The sequence below is a fragment of the Hippocampus comes genome, unplaced genomic scaffold, assembly GCF_001891065.2.
Source record: "Hippocampus comes isolate QL1 unplaced genomic scaffold, H_comes_QL1_v1.1 scaffold156, whole genome shotgun sequence".
Classification (NCBI taxonomy): Eukaryota; Metazoa; Chordata; class Actinopteri; order Syngnathiformes; family Syngnathidae; genus Hippocampus; species Hippocampus comes.
This window is the reverse complement of record NW_017805744.1, coordinates 5,987,906-6,003,982: the sequence shown is the minus strand read 5'-3', so window position 1 is coordinate 6,003,982 and position 16,077 is coordinate 5,987,906.

The window sequence follows — 16,077 nt, the reverse complement described above, 5'->3', positions numbered from 1 at the left end:
ACTGTAAGCCCTGAAGGGAAATTCAACTTACACTGTGCTGTATATTTTGTGTTGCCCACCACACAGAGAACCGGATCAAATAAGCAGGCATGCAAAGAGAGATGATGTCACTCATTATGCTTCGTGAATAAAATTAATAACAGGCGAGTGCACGAGTGCATGATTGGCTGCAACCAGTTGAGGATGTATTCCAGCCGCTGCCCGAAGACAGCTGGAATAGGCGCCAGCCCGCCCACGACCCTCCTGAGGATAAGCGGCTCAGATAATGGATGCATGGATGCACCTGAAATACAGTCTCTTTAACTAATTTTTGACCTTAAATTAAATTAAGCCTTAATCGTAGCCCTTTAAAGGGGAAACGAGTCACATTGATAGCACTGAGTCAGTTAATTTCAAGATCCGGCTTTATTGCACCAAACATTGGCCAAAGCTTGCTCGGAAAAAACATGGACACCAATCTCAGCGATCACTGATGATTTTCACATCATCTCTCTGGGGCTGTTTCGTGCAATAATCATATTTTATACTCAACAATTACAATCGAAGCCATATTCGTAACGAATTAACGGGAACTAATGGCCGCGGAGGCCCGGTAGTCCAGTGGTTAGCACGTCGACTTCACAGTGCAGAGGTGCCGGGTTCGAATCCAGCTCCGGCCTCCCTGTGTGGAGTTTGCATGTTCTCCCCGGGCCTGCGTGGGTTTTCTCCGGGTACTCCGGTTTCCTCCCACATTCCAAAAACATGCATGGTAGGCTGATTGAACACTCTAAATTGTCCCTAGGTGTGAATGTGAGCGTGGATGGTTGTTCGTCTCTGTGTGCCCTGCGATTGGCTGGCAACCAATTCAGGGTGTCCCCCGCCTACTGCCCGAAGACGGCTGGGATAGGCTCCAGCACCCCCCGCGACCCTAGTGAGGATCAAGCGGTTCGGAAAATGAATGAATGAATGAATAATGGCCGCAGACTTGTTTGAGGATGTATGTGATGAGTTAGAAATGATGCTCTACGTATGGCTTGTTCGTGATTGGCTTGCAGACGGCATGAAATAAAAGCTTGATTTTCCACAACTTTTTCATAAGATTTATTTAGTTTTGCAGGGTTAGGAAATGAACAAATATAAGATTGAATAGTCCCGTGATAGGCAGTCTGCCAGTAGGCATGGCAAAATGTAGTTCTCAATGGCACTTGCCGGATTTTACGCTTCAACTCATCAGCTCATAGTTTTTGGGCCTCCTTGACAGCTCTCACAATGTTTTTGTCATCAACTGCATCTGTTTTTTCTACTTTGGGACATTCCAAATGGTTGTATGTCATTGCCTCACTGTTATGGTACTTTTGGAGGGACGTTATACAGTCGAACCTCAAAATTGGAATGTCCCAAAGGCACACAAGATGAAAACTGTCACTCATGTGAGATATCAGTGCAATGTGATGATGACGACCACAGTTCAGAAATGGAAAATATTGCAATGGGAAATTGCAACACAAGCGGTACACGTCTTTCCACTCAGGCTGCTCAGAGCAACATGGCAAAAGCAGCAATAAGACAACATCAATAATTAATCCTTGGAAACTAAAAGCCTTACAATTGTTGCAACATATCTTTCCCATGATAAGCGTAAGATGATATTTGTTGAAATTCGAACATGTCCATTATTATTACTGTCTTTCTCATCATGGGGGGGCTAAGCATGTGTTTCTGTTACCTTGTAGGGAGGCACGTTCTATGATTCATTGCCTTATCAAGGACCACAAGAAATCAACCGTCTCAAGACCTTTACACAGCACTGCTTATACAGTATGCGTTTGATGTAAGCAGGGTGAGCATGTCCTGAGACACGCACACGTGTACCCTAATGAGCCTTTGCATGTACTGGAGCATGCAAAGCCTTCTCCTTGATGAGGTCAGGGGTAGAATATTTGGAACAGCCTTCCGGTCTCTCTGGGCGCACCACATGCCTGTTGCAGCTCAGTGAGCAGACTGTCAAGGCTTATGTAAATGACGGGCTGCTCAGATGTGAAATCAGCCCTGTATTAAATGGTTTTGTTCCACCTGTCAGAGCTGATTAGTTCAAAAGCTCTCCAAAAGCTGCGTAGGTATTGTGCTGATTGTATTCACAGAGGAGAACATAGAAAGCAAAAAAAAATCCACAGATCATTTCAGCAAAGAGCATATGTGTAGGTAGCAGGGTGCAATTGCTTTCTGAAGTGTGATTACTGATAGTCACCGTTATCCCATGACAGATTACTGCGGCACATTTTGAGGCTGCTGGGCAACCCTCCGCAGATGCAAGCTGATGGCGATCCGCCCACCTCTGTATCCGGGAACACTCCACCTGTCTCTTCAAACTAAGATGTTCTCGCTCCATTCCAAAAGAACCAATCGCGGTTCTCATTAGTTTAACCTCACGCTGCGGTCGAGCAAAGGGCTCTTTTTTTGGACACGCACAAAATCCGCTTGGGAGCAACGCAGGTGGCAATTCTCTTTAGTCCTGGGATGGGATAGTGGGAGGAAATTAAAGCGTGGGGGTGAGGGGAGAAGGATGCGATGGCAGGGAAGCAAGTTGGTGCAGAGACACGGGGATACACGGGGGAAAGAAGTTGAGAGGGGCAACGAGGACGCCGGTTGGAAGACTCCCTTTATAAAGAAGGTCTTTGAAAAGGGCACAGAAAAAGAAAAGGTCTCGGCCAAATACCTAAAAGAATGTCGAGAGGAAAGACGAGCGCGGCCAGAGCGAGATAAGGCGGTTAGCCGCACACTGGGGCGGCTCTCGTGTCATCGGATCAAGTTTCCTCTGCTCTTGTGTGTGTGCGTGCGTGAGTATGCTTGCATGCGTTCATCTACGTCCATTTGAGCCCCGAGTCAATACTGACCCTGCTGACATTCCGAAGCGCTCTGTCTGTGTTCATGGTCCAGTGAGGTCGCTGACAAAGCCGTGATGGCCAATGGCTGAGTGTGTGTGTGTGTGTGTGTGTGTGTGTGTGTGTGTGTGTGTGTGTGTGTGTGTGTGTGTGGCGCCTCTAGGTTGAATCAAGGTTGGTGTCATTTGACTGAGTTTAGAGATGGAAGCACGGAATCAGAAGCCAAAGAGGGATAACTAAGTCTTAATATTTCTGTCCAACCCAAGAGATGTCTGGATCCCATGTGCCGCTTTTTTTTTTTTTTTCCGAGCTCTTCTTCTGGGCTTCAAAGCATCTGGAGAGGAGCGCCTGCTTTGAAAGTGATTTTCAAGTGTGGGCTTTATCTGTGTGTGGGAAATCACCCTGGAGCTATTTTGTAAGCTTAGCCACCTTTGAATAGCATAACAGGGCCTTAGGATAAAGGGATCCGCCAAGCTACCGTAGAGCACCAAAATGCATGCCAGCTTCCCAAGTGTTGCCTCGGAAGTGACAACAAATCTGCCTGGATCGTCAAAGTTGGATAGTATGAGTATTGAAGCAAATCGAAGAAGTTATTAGCTGTGATTGAGGTCTGATAGCAATTAGTCTCACTCCAGCGCACAGACTGACTCCTGTCTAATGATATCATTGACCTTGTCACCTCCCAGAGGTCAAAGTGTCCATGTTAAACCATGCGTAATGGTTCCGTGTTTAGACTACATAGGCCTGTCTGACCAAATGGTGATGGATCGCTTCTTTTGGCCGCCTTCAGTATGTGTTTCATCAAATGATACGGGCCCCAACATGATACGCTGTTGATTAAATCAATACTCCAAGGAAATGAACGGTGGGCTCCATTTCAATCCAATAACACAGCGGCTTTAGGTGTGCGCACGTGCCGGCATACGTATGAGCGAGTGTGCACGTACCCTTGAGGAGCTTTTGTACGGAACACCAAATCCAGGGACAAGGACATCGTGTTTGTTTGCAATATGCTTTCGAAATGAGGCCGTAAATGCGCGCCTCTCAGGAGCGAGCCGCGATCATCAGAAAGTAAAAATCTCATCAGCGATGACAGACTCAATGATGCCGGTCATTTACCGCCTCTGGTTTTAAAATCAGGGGACTGAGGGGGAGATGGAAAATGACAGAAGGCCCAGCAGGGTCCTGCAAACTACTGGAGCTTTTTCTATTTCCCCTGACTTGTTTATTAGATTTATTTTGTCGAGAAGCGGCCAGCTGCTGCAGAGGAGGAAAAACTAATGAAGCTGGCGAAATGGTGAAGTAGGGCAAATCTGGATGTGGTAGATATGAAAGAATACCCCCGACCGTTGTGTCAGGGATACTTAGCGGGACAGGTGCTGCCCCGAGGCAGCGCGCATGAACAAATCTCGCCACAGCATCCGTCACACTGCAGGCACGCAAGCACAAAATACAGCATGGCAGAGCTCATGACAACACAAATTATTTGGGGCTATTTTTACAGCCTTCATTTTTTTCATCTTTGCTTTCTTTTTTTTTTTTGACTCACCTCAGAGTTGACCCCGAGCAACCCCCGATCTAATGGCCGGCACAGTTTGACACTCATTAAAGGTGGTCAATTAACCAGAAGGCCCAGAGTCACTTTCATTTGAAGACTTGTGAAGGTCTATTTCAGTCTACCTTCAAACACACTGAGGGTGGAATTGACGGGTCGGGGGCTGGGTATACCCAAATCTTGAGTGGCTGAAGCTCTGTCCTACGTAAAGATGGGCAAGGGGGAGCTTTGAAATAAACCGAGAGAATAAGACCAAAAAAACAGCCTTGGAGAGTAATTACTTTTGGTTGTTATTTGTTTTGTAAAACTGGATCGCGCTGGTGTTTTATAGAAACAAACTCAAATGGTGAAAAACAGTGAAATTGCGGAACAGAGCTCGGAAAATGAGATCTCGTGAGAGCCAAGATGAAAAACAGAGCCATCTGCGCCGAGGGTTGGCTCTCTAAAGACAATCTGGTCTCTTCAATCCTTTGTATCACTCCTTTACACGAAATTATAAGGGACTTTTTTGAGCGCGCATGCATTCTATCTTGCAGAATGCGCAAATGTTTTTCCCATTGTGCATGCTTGTGTGCTGCTGCTGCAACATATCAGGTTTGAGGTAAAAAGCTCGGGCCCAGGCCTCCAGAGTCGTCAGCCTGTGAAGGTCAAGTCCGATTCCGCGAGAGGCAAGGCAGATTGGCATGGAAATGGAATCTGCTGTCTCCGTGCCAAACGTCCAGACTGACTGGCTGCCCTCAACTTCATCTTCTCATCACACAATCCGCTCCACCCACTTTACAACCAATTCACGGTACCAGTACAGTATAATGCAAAGGAGGAAAATTCCTACGATGGCTCTGCTTAATAATTATAGTGTATTACAATGTCGGCATGAACACTGTCCAGCTGTCAGTGCATCTCGGAGCCATCTGCTCAAAGTGGAACCGCTTCTTGCCATTGCTTCTTTTGCATATGGCAGATTTAGCCCGGAGACAATTTTATTTCATAATGAAACACGAGAGGCACTAATTGAGCTCATGGATGCAGAAACAACTGTCACCGTGTTGTTATTCACATGATTATCAGACGTAATCGTTACGAGGGGAGTTAAGTTAGATGGTGCGTGTGTGTGCGTGCGTGTGTGTGTGTGTGTGTGTGTGTGTGTGTGTGTGTGTGTGTGTGCGTGCGTGCGTGCGTGCGTGCGTGCGTGTGTGTCTTTGCGTGTGTGTCCAGCTGTTGTATGTTAGGAGCGCACACTTTTGATATGAATGAATGCAGTGAGGCGTGAGATGAATATGTGCCTGCTGGAATGGAGAAAGTCCTTGTACTGCTTGTGTGCTCCTTTTGTGTGTGTGTGTGTGTGTGTGTGTGTGTGTGTGTGTGTTGTGCGTGCGTGCATGTAAGTGTGTGTGATCATTGGACTGAAATGAGTCCCTGCCCTTCATGAATATTCACTTAACCCACCCGAGCACCCTGACCCACCCAGCCCCAAGTTCGCCCGATGTCAGCATCTTGCATGTGGGAAATGTAGTCGCCTTGGTAACAACGCCCACGCCCCCACCCCCCAAGCTATTTTGACTGTTGCAAAAATGTGCAAAAAATTGGATTCCCAACGGACAAATGGCTCTGCTGTTCTCTGGGCAAATAACACACACACAGCCAATCTTCTAGTGCACCCTTTAAACTAGGGCAGCCCTGGGGTCCCGTGTTTAGTTCAGTCACCCAAGTGAGGCGTCGTCTAATGCAACCTGACAAGTGTCCTTACCGGTGCCTCTGACTGCGCTTCTCAGCTTCAACTTCTTTTGTTGTTCAGCTCGACGGAAAGCCTCAAACATTTCAAAGCTCTTTTAGCATCCACAATATGTTATTATTCCGTTGCCGTCACCGCCAAACAGCCAAGCATGCACGCTTACATTCACAAATTCAGTGTCCCTCCGCATCCGCCACTTCTGCCTCCGCAGATGTTAGCCAGTATTTAGGTCAGTTATTTTGCAGATGGGTGGTCAGCGATGTTTGTGTGTTGGCTTGGATTTCCAGGAATTGATACAATAACCCATTCAGCTCTTGGGCCACCCCGGAGCACAATTCTCTATAATCCAAACACACGGTGTCAACCTTCTACTATTAATACAAAGCTCATTAGTTTTAGATTGCAGGGGAAATGTAACGTCGTGATGAACGTTGCAACTGTAGAGAAAAAGCTGTGGCCTATTTATGTTCCGCGGGGTGACTCGTGCAACTTCGCTATGTTGGTCCCAAGCCCGGGATCCCTATGAAGGGGAGAGAAGAAGGAGATTGGATCACTGGACTACGGACACCATACAGCAATAAAAAATAAATAAATACAGATACTCTGCCATGGAACAAATGATTCATGCGTTGCCAGCAGCTGCTTGAATAATATTTTGCTTCTTCCTTTTTACAGTGAATCATGAATTATTTTTCTTGGCTGTGTTTTTCACAAGGCTTTTTTTTATTTGAAAAATAAAAAAAGATCACACAACTACATTCTGCTAAAGTTTACCAAGTCTTCCTAAGTTTGTCGACTGGAGGATAGAGCAATTGTAAAAAAAAAAAAAGCCTCAACATTTTCATCATAAATATGGACCTGATATCGTTCACCTAGCTGCCATTTATCAGCTTCCCAACAACAATGCGAAAACGGAAAATTCCCACACCTTCATGTATAACTGTATTGGCAAGGTGACTCTTTGCTGGTGTCAAACATGAAGAGCAGTTGGAGTGAAAGGGAGAAATGAGAAAGTCACAAGGAAGCAAAGCTTCAAGGCAGAATACTGTAATTGGAAATTTCAGCAAATGCATTTTGGAGTCATAAATGGCCAGCGGAGATAATGTCTATGATTCCAGGCAGGGCCTAATTGCGAGTAGGAGAGGGAGGAGAAGAGAGGTGGTGATGTTGGAGGTGGTGCAGGGTGAAAGATATGTGGACCGGGGGATGGGGAGGGGACGTGGATGGAAACGGGATGTGAGATGGAGGAGGTCTGAGAGCAAGCTGTTCCTTTTGAAAGGGGTGGTGCGCATTCCCACTTCCATCCGTGGTATCCACACCTGTAATGCAACTTTGTGAGTGTGCGTGTGTGTGTGTGAGTGTCTGTTTGGGTGTGTAGGTCTCTCAAAGTTCTGTCACTCTATGTATGATTGATGGCTCTGAGAACAGAGCCCGTGCATTAGAACCCCAATTCATCACGTTGCGGTCATAACAGTGACATCAACTGATGGCTGACATTTATATGTGTGTGTGTGTGTGTGTGTGTGTGTGTGTGTGTGTGTGTGTGTGTGTGTGTGTGTGTGTGTGTGTGTGCGCGCACGCATGTAATAAAACCTAAAAAGCACGTGTTTTTAGGTTTTAATCCAAGATGACCATTTTCAAATGTAGTTCCCTTATCAAATGTAGTTCCCTTAATTTTACTGGAGTTTGAATCACAAAACAATAACCAGAGCAGGGGTCACCAACCTTTTTGAAACTAAGACCTATTTTGAGGTAAAGTACTGAATAATGCGAGGGACCATCAGTTCTACAGTAAATACATCCCTGAAATAACAAATTTGCTCAAATTACTTTCAATCATATGTTTTTATAAAAAATTGATTATCGTCCTCTAGGACACGGATCATATTAATGAGGTAGGAAATGTGGTTAGCACGTACGCCTCACAGTGCAGAGGTCATGGGATTCAGGGCTCCGGCCTTCCTGTGTGGAGTTTGCATGTTCTCCCCGTGCCTGTGTGGATACTCCGGTTTCCTCCCACATTCCCAAAACATCCATCTGTAGGTTAACTGAAACCTCTAAAATGTCTTTAGGTGTAATTGTGATCTTGAACGGTTGTTTGTCTATGTGTGCGATTGGCTGGCAACCAGTTCAGGGTGTCCCCCGTCTACTGACCGAAAACAGCGGGGATAGGCTCCAACACGCCCGCGCCCCTCGTGATGGTAAGAGGATTAGAAAATGGATCGTTAGATGCTTCTACTCAACGGGCAGGTAAACAATCTCTTGATTCGAAGTACAAACCGTGGCAGGTTTCCTTTCTGCGCCTGGATTTGACACCACTGTCAGATAAGACGATTTGCATTTTGGTACCGGAGGCCATACTACAGTAACTAGGGAATGCTGTCTCTGGACAAAATGTGTCTTGATGTTGAAATGCTGTGGATTTAATTACATTGTTGATGCAAGATTTGAATTTGGAATAGCTTGAAGTAGTGCGTTATCTCTCGGTATATCCATCCATCCACCCGTCCATTTTCAACATTGCTTATACTTGCTGGAAGCTATCCCAACTGACATCGGGCGGAAGGCAGACTTTATCCTGAACTGGTCACCAGTCCATCATAGGGCACGCTGTTATCTCTATCTCTCCATATTATTTGTGATATTTATTGTGAACATTTGGGAATTTGGGGAATGTGCTGAGTCGTATCTAGTCTCGTGTGGTGACTGAGACCCCCAATCTCCATTTTCAACCAGGTGTGCGACCCATTAAATCCCTTGACGAACCCATGCAGCTGGGCGGAGTTCATCTAAACCTGGAGGAGAGGAGATGACGCTGCCAAACCGGTGTATGCTTCTACTGCGGTCCTCAGGGTCATTTAGTGTCCACCGGCCCGACGAAAGCCTCGCGAACTAAGTCCACTCAGTTGGGTTATCGGGAAACGGACAACAATGGACAGAATTCAAGTAAATCATGTGACCAACTGGAATGTTTCACCTCCTTGTCAAGTTGCTAACCATGCTTCCAACGGACAAAGACTGGAATTATCAGGAGAAGTGCCATTGACCAGACCAAAGATTATGGCCCTTGTGGACTGTTTACGTTTTATTGATCCACGTGTGGTTGTCCCACGGAAGAACTTAACCCTTGTTTTGTGTTCGGGTCCAAATTGACCCGTTTTCAAGTTTAGATATGTAAAAAGTACCTTTTTTTTTTTTTTTTTTTTTTTTTTAAGGGATATGCTCAATGTGTTTTGTTTTGTCTATCTTGATGACATTTTGATATTTTCAAGAAACATTCAGGAACATCACTTCCATGTTGGGAAGGTTCTGCAATGTCTCCTCGAAAATCGTTTATATGTAAAGGCGGACAAGGGCGAATTCCACTCTGAGTCTGTTCAATTTTTAGCATTTATCATAGAGAAAAGATAGCTCAGAGCAGATCCAAGCGAGACTCCGGCAGTGGTAGAGTGGCCCACGCCCACTACTTGGAAGCAGTTGCAAAGGTCTCTCGGTTTCGCTAACTTCTACCTTGCCTTTTGCAACTGCTTTTAGTTTACGGCTCGTTTTGTCCAGCGATTTCTGTTTGTACTTTGTCAGTTTTTGCATTTTGTCAGAACCTACATCTCTCAGATCCAAAATATTATTTGGTTTATTTCTGAACCTGACAAAGAGAGGTGGTTATTTTAAAGCTGAAATAGTTGAAATAGATGGGTAAATGTGAACAAAGTACAATGGTGAAAATGAGTAGATTAATGCACAAAATACATTTTCAGCATTCGCACAATGACTTTTGTGCGTTGAGCAAGACGGTTTGCCTTTTGACTACCGGTAGTCAACTCTCCTTTCATGGCTTCTCCAGGGTGTCATCTCCTATTTCCCGTGACAGTGAAGAACAGACCTAAAATCTGATTGATATTTGATGAAAGGCATTAGCATGCGTGCATTATTTACGAACAGTAAGGGATGCATTAATTCATTAAATATTGATATGTGCATTACATGGCAAAGAACAATTCCCATGGCATGTCACATTGATTCCGGTGTAAGTAACAGGCCTCCTGCACGATCCATATGAAAGCTCACCAAATGGCTGAAGACCTGTCGATGGCCTCTCCCTCCGGCTGTGCGGCCACAGCAGAGGAGTTGACCACTTTGAACCGGCCAGTGGTAACCGATCAGGGGAAGTATCAGCGTGTGAAGTCGATTTTGCGCGGGAAGCCGACTGTGTAAAATAACATCAGGACAAAGTAAAACATAAGTTGAAACGCAAAGATTGGGCCAATGAACACCGTCAAAAGGACTTCGAGCAGTTATTAAATTCTTTGCCTCCTCTGGTTTGCTATCGTGTTACGCTCTCAACTAACAACTTTATTTTCCATATGTGGCTTCCCTACAGGCGCCATTGGCAGCACATCACAAGTTGAGACAACAACTTGCCCCAGAGGCACTGATGAAGACAAAAAAGGATTCTTACATACTTCTTCATCAGCTAATTAATCAATCAGGAGTCGGACTAGATGCCTTTGTTTCCCTTCCTTTTTCAATAGCACCTATCCTCATGGGTGAATTAGAGCAATTCCTGGCTGACTTTGGCCAAAAGGTGGAGTACACCCAATTGGAGGGCACATATTGACAAGACAGAACTCACACTCACAATCCAAACAATGGCACAATTTAGAGTCTTCACCGAATATGCACTTTTTTGGAATGTCGAAGGAAGCCGGAGTGCAAAGGTGAAAACTCACATAAGCACAAGTAGAACACGCAAACGACACACAAAAAGGCCGCGGCTGAGATTTGAACCACTGACCTCTGAAAAGCCATCACGGCTTCAAAAATGTTGTTCCATTTTTTTAGCCCACAATCTTCATTTTGAAAACTTTCGACAGTTGTATGTCTCAAACTTTGGAGAAGGTGGCAATGGTCTTTAAAATAACAAGCCTGAGTATCAGATATTATGTTGTATATGCAGGCTTGGGGAGTAACGGAATACATGCACCGGCATTATGTATTCAGAATACAAAAATAAGAATAATAATAAAACTTCACTGTATTCCATTATGGGATTATTTTGGAGGATTTCATTTTTCACACAGACAGAGTGACGCCGTTGTTTGTTCGAGCCCTCAGTGCAACAAGTGGATAAATTGTCACAAATGTCGTGGAGCTCAATGGGCCGCCATGGCTCCAGTCACGAATATGAACAGTCGGGGTGGAACTAGCCATGAAGTGTCCTCCCACATGCAGAGGAAAGGAAGAAGTACTGACCGCTATTCACTGTTTAACCAATTGATCTCAAATAACATTTCCAAAGAAAAGTTTGAGCTGTGAGAGTCCTGCCTTGGTGGAGCTAAGCTGTTAGTCCGCCGCACCGAAATAAGTTTCACCTTAACACCCACTGATTTCATATTCAAAAGCACCATAATAAAAAAAAAAATCCATCATCCATCTATGGATTTTCACTGTTCGCAAGTTAGCCCTTTCTCAATACCCCGCAAATTGTGGCGTCCACTGTATCCAAATACGTTTGTTTATTTTTATGTTAGCTTCATGAGCATATTTGGTTTTGAAGGAATCCAAAAGTAATTAAAAGTATTCAGATTATTGTACATAGCTTTACTACTACATTGTGACACTTGGATTGTATTACTAACTACAGTTTTTTTTTTTTTTTAAACAGGTAACAAGTACCGGTAACTGTAACGGAATACAATTGAAAAATAAGCCTCCCAACCCTGTGAATATGTACCAATAACTTGACAGCTGATGTCTCATCTAGTGATTCTTTCTTTTCACTTTCTACTCACTGCTTAACAACGGCAGCAAAAATAAAAATATGTACAAAGCAAATACATAATTAAATGCTACTAGAAGCTTGAAAAAGCAGTTGAAGTAGTTTTTGTTGTTCCATCAAATTTTGAAAATAAAATGTCTTGATTAAACGCTGCCTTCACAATTCTTAAATATTCATCCTCATATATATATATATATATATATATATATAATTTAACTATATACTGTACATTACTTTTCAAAAATTTATGTCATCCCATTTAATTCATATTTACAACACCCATACTAGTCTACCATTCTACAATAAAATGTGCACATTTGCTTTGAAATGTAGTATAAAGTGCTTCATTGTTTTTATCACAGCACATTACAAGTGCAAAATAAGTGTCTATCACAGTTTGTATTCAAAGACGTGGATGTGAGAAAATAACGTGAAATTGTTCCCAAGCCACTTCAAACTGCTGGCAGCTGTTGCTCTCCCAGGTGACTTGTTCCATCTATAAAGATGCGTGAACCTCCATGTTACATGACAGAGACAAAAAATTGCTTGGGGAATTGCATATGCTCACATCAAGGGAGAACCCACAAGGTTGTAAAAAACATGTTATTAAATATGAACATGTTTTTTTTTTCATACGGAAAGGCTTAAAACTGTGAAACTTTGTTAACCCTTAACATACTTCGATGATAAAATGCTATTTAAATATTAAGAGAGTCAAATTCTAGTACAGTTTAAACATACCGGAAAAGTAAATGTGGAGAAAGTTAATTTAAAAAATGACCTCATGTGTTCTGCTTCTTCAAAATGAAGAAAAAAAAAAGTGTTTTCTTTTGCAGTAAAAATTCCTAATTTATGTGATGATGAGGAGAGCAACAGAGGAAGCCTGAGGCAAATGCATGCTTACACGTACACACACACAAACACACAGTGCAACTCACAGTAGCTCAGTGTGGGGGAGGGGGGGAGGTTTTAATCAACACACAGTAATGTGGATCTATCGGGCGTCTCAGGACTGAGCCAGGAAAGCAGACGAACCTGGCCTGGGGCACCATGAAAGCAACAGTGTGTGTGTGCGTGTGTATGTGCGTGCGTGCGTGCGTGCGTGCGTGCGTGTGTGTGTGTGTTTGTTGGGGGCCACTGGAGCCAAAGGCATGTCATCGCTCTTCCAGGAAAGCAGACGAACCTGGCCTGGGGCACCATGAAAGCAACAGTGTGTGTGTGCGTGTGTATGTGCGTGCGTGCGTGCGTGCGTGTGTGTGTGTGTTTGTTGGGGGCCACTGGAGCCAAAGGCATGTCATCGCTCTTCTTCCTGTCCGCTTTTGCTCTGCGGCCATCAATTTCTTCATCTGCACTCACGTCCACATCATCAAAGCCCCCCAAAAGTAATATAGCCACCGACACTAATGTGTTTGTCAGAGAAAATGCCCCATCGCTTTAATAATGTTTCACGCCATCTCTGATTTCACCAAGGACGGAGAATTTGCTCTTCAGCCAGATAAACAAACTGTAATTCCAGACAAACTCAATGGAAAGGCAAAGTGCAGCCAATCAGATGTAATCATGTATGAAGAAATGTAATTTGGGAGGACAACACGGCAGAGCGGCTTGATACGGATATTAGTTACTCTTCTAAAAAGCGTGACCACACCCGCCGCATATGAATTTATGAAACTGGTTTGTGATTTCAATCTGACTAATGTATCAGAACAAACCCATCTGTGTCTTGCTGACCCCCAGGGTGAGCTGGGGAGGGGGGGGTGCCGGTCGAGCGGGAAGCACTGCGAGAGTGGGCGGGTTAGTTCCTGCCTCCACTATAAAGTGGTCAGCAAGATGAGAAAAGAATCTTGTGTTTTTGAAGCTTGCTGGAAAAACAAAGACAGAACAAAGAAAGGCCAAGTTCCATGGGAAAAATTTATTTCTCGATATGCAATATTTTCCAAACTGGTGGAACGTTGTCGTTCCATTGTAGCTGGTGCCGATAGGTTATGCTGAGAAGCGGCGAAAAAAAAAAAAAAAAAGAGGAGGCAAAATCAAAACTGAAATCAAATAGTAAAATGTGACAGTAATGATTCAAACATAAGGAAACAATTTTAACAGCTTTTGCTTATACATGCACATTGAAAAGTAATACTGTGGCTTTGAACAATAGCAGAAATCACCCTACAGTGAGGCTCAGAGCGAGCAACATCCACGTGCTTAATTCCGAAGGATGACAGGGGCTGAGGGAGGTGGCGGCAAAGAAAAAAGTAAAACAAAGGACAGTCTGGGAGATAATGAGCGGTGGAAAGCCGATGATTTATTGGGGAGCGGTCACACTGTCATAGGCGGCCCCTTTTCTTTTTCTTCTCCTCGCCTGCCTCTTCGCACAAGCACGCGCATGCCGGTGTGCACTTATTAAAACTGGGAAGAGTTTCATCTTTCATTGTTTTGTTGGACTTTATATCGGAGGCGGAAGTGTAGGTAACTCCTAAACAGTGGATTTGATAAAAGAATTCATTTGCGGGGTTAAGTGCTTCTTTGCGACACAGGGAGGATGTTGTCACCCGTGCTTGGAATGAACTCTCCTTTTTTTCAAAGACGCTGAGTGTCACAGACAACAAGAAGCACGTTGAACGGCCACGTCAAAACGCTGAACCGAAATTTTTGCAACACTTGTGGTAACAAAGACAATACTGGACACTGCAAAAGAAGACAGCCCCGTTGCGACAATATGTTTGGAAAGAAATGAAAGGAGACATCTTGCAAACCGAGACGAGAAGGAGTCATACAAAACACAATTTAGAAAGACAGCTATTTACAAATACCCTCCATTACAAAAATTCTAATTTGTGTTTTTCTTTTACTTTTAAGCAGTGTTCAGGTGAAATTACGCCTTGCATTGGGCTCCAGGCATATATTTACATTTCTCTTTTAATGTTTCCGCCCCAATTTGAATAACATTAAGTGGTCACAAGTATGGGTGAAAATGAAATATGGTCTGCGGTGATGTGGTAATGACTCCCTTGGCTGGTGAAGGTGGGGGCACGCTGATCCAAAAGCAAAATATTTGATGTGGATGTTTTTCGCAGAGGAACACCGAGGCCTGCATGCTGAGTTAAAACGCAGGACCACAAAAGCCCGGGCAGCTGTTTAGGTTGTTAACTCCGAGGTTAACGACACGCAAGAGTCTTTCCCGAGCTCCTCGAGCGGGGCTGCCTTTTAACTCAGCAGCGAACGTCCGTGGATGTGGCTGTAGATGATAGGTGCCTCTGCCGGTGAGTAAACACCGAGCGGCAGTCTGACCTGGAGATCACCTGGACCCGTCAGTCTCAATGTGTCTGTGTGCGCATGTGCGTGTCAGCTTGCATGCTGAGGAATGGCTGTTCTCTCCCCTCACACATCATTACGTGACACCGCTCCTTAACTTTGGCGGCCACGCTGCGCGAAGCACCTATTTCCTGTCCCAAAACAGGTCCCGCTACAAACTACAAAAGCGTTCACGCGACGCACCAACTCACGCCCGCAATCTGCAAATATAAGCAATTAGCTCTCACGGCGACATGTGCGCTCCAGCTGCGTTGCGCACAAACGCGAGCTCCCGGTGATAAGTGAGCTGCGGTATCCTCGCAGTCTCGACACTTTCATCGTGGAATTTTATGTACAACCCCTACCCCAATTCACACCAGAACCAGTGTGAGCCTGGCGAAAGAAAACCACTTCAGCTTTCCGTCCTCCTCGCACATTAAAGCCAACTCACGAGGACATTTTCTCCTCCCCGGCTGGTGAACGTGGGCATGGAAACGGCACATTTTAGTGTGAACTCCACTGACTCATCTCCAGAAGGCAGCCAATTGGCAGCGGACGACAGTGTATCCATCTGTGGTTAGCCATTCAACTTATATAGGATAACCTAACTATGTAGGCCAACCTCCTTTTAGCCCCAAACTGCTTACTTGCACTGTTGCACCACAAACTAGAGCAAACACATTGCAACATGTCTGTTGCCTAAAAAAGAAAAAAAAATCCTCCATGCTCCTCAGAATTAATATCTTCAAGCAGATCCAAGTGGAATGCTGGAGGAATTTGGTGTCTTGTTTTTTAAGCTTCCAATAGGTCCTTCAAGGTGCAAGGTCTAGACTTGCCCAAACACACACACACACACACACACACACAC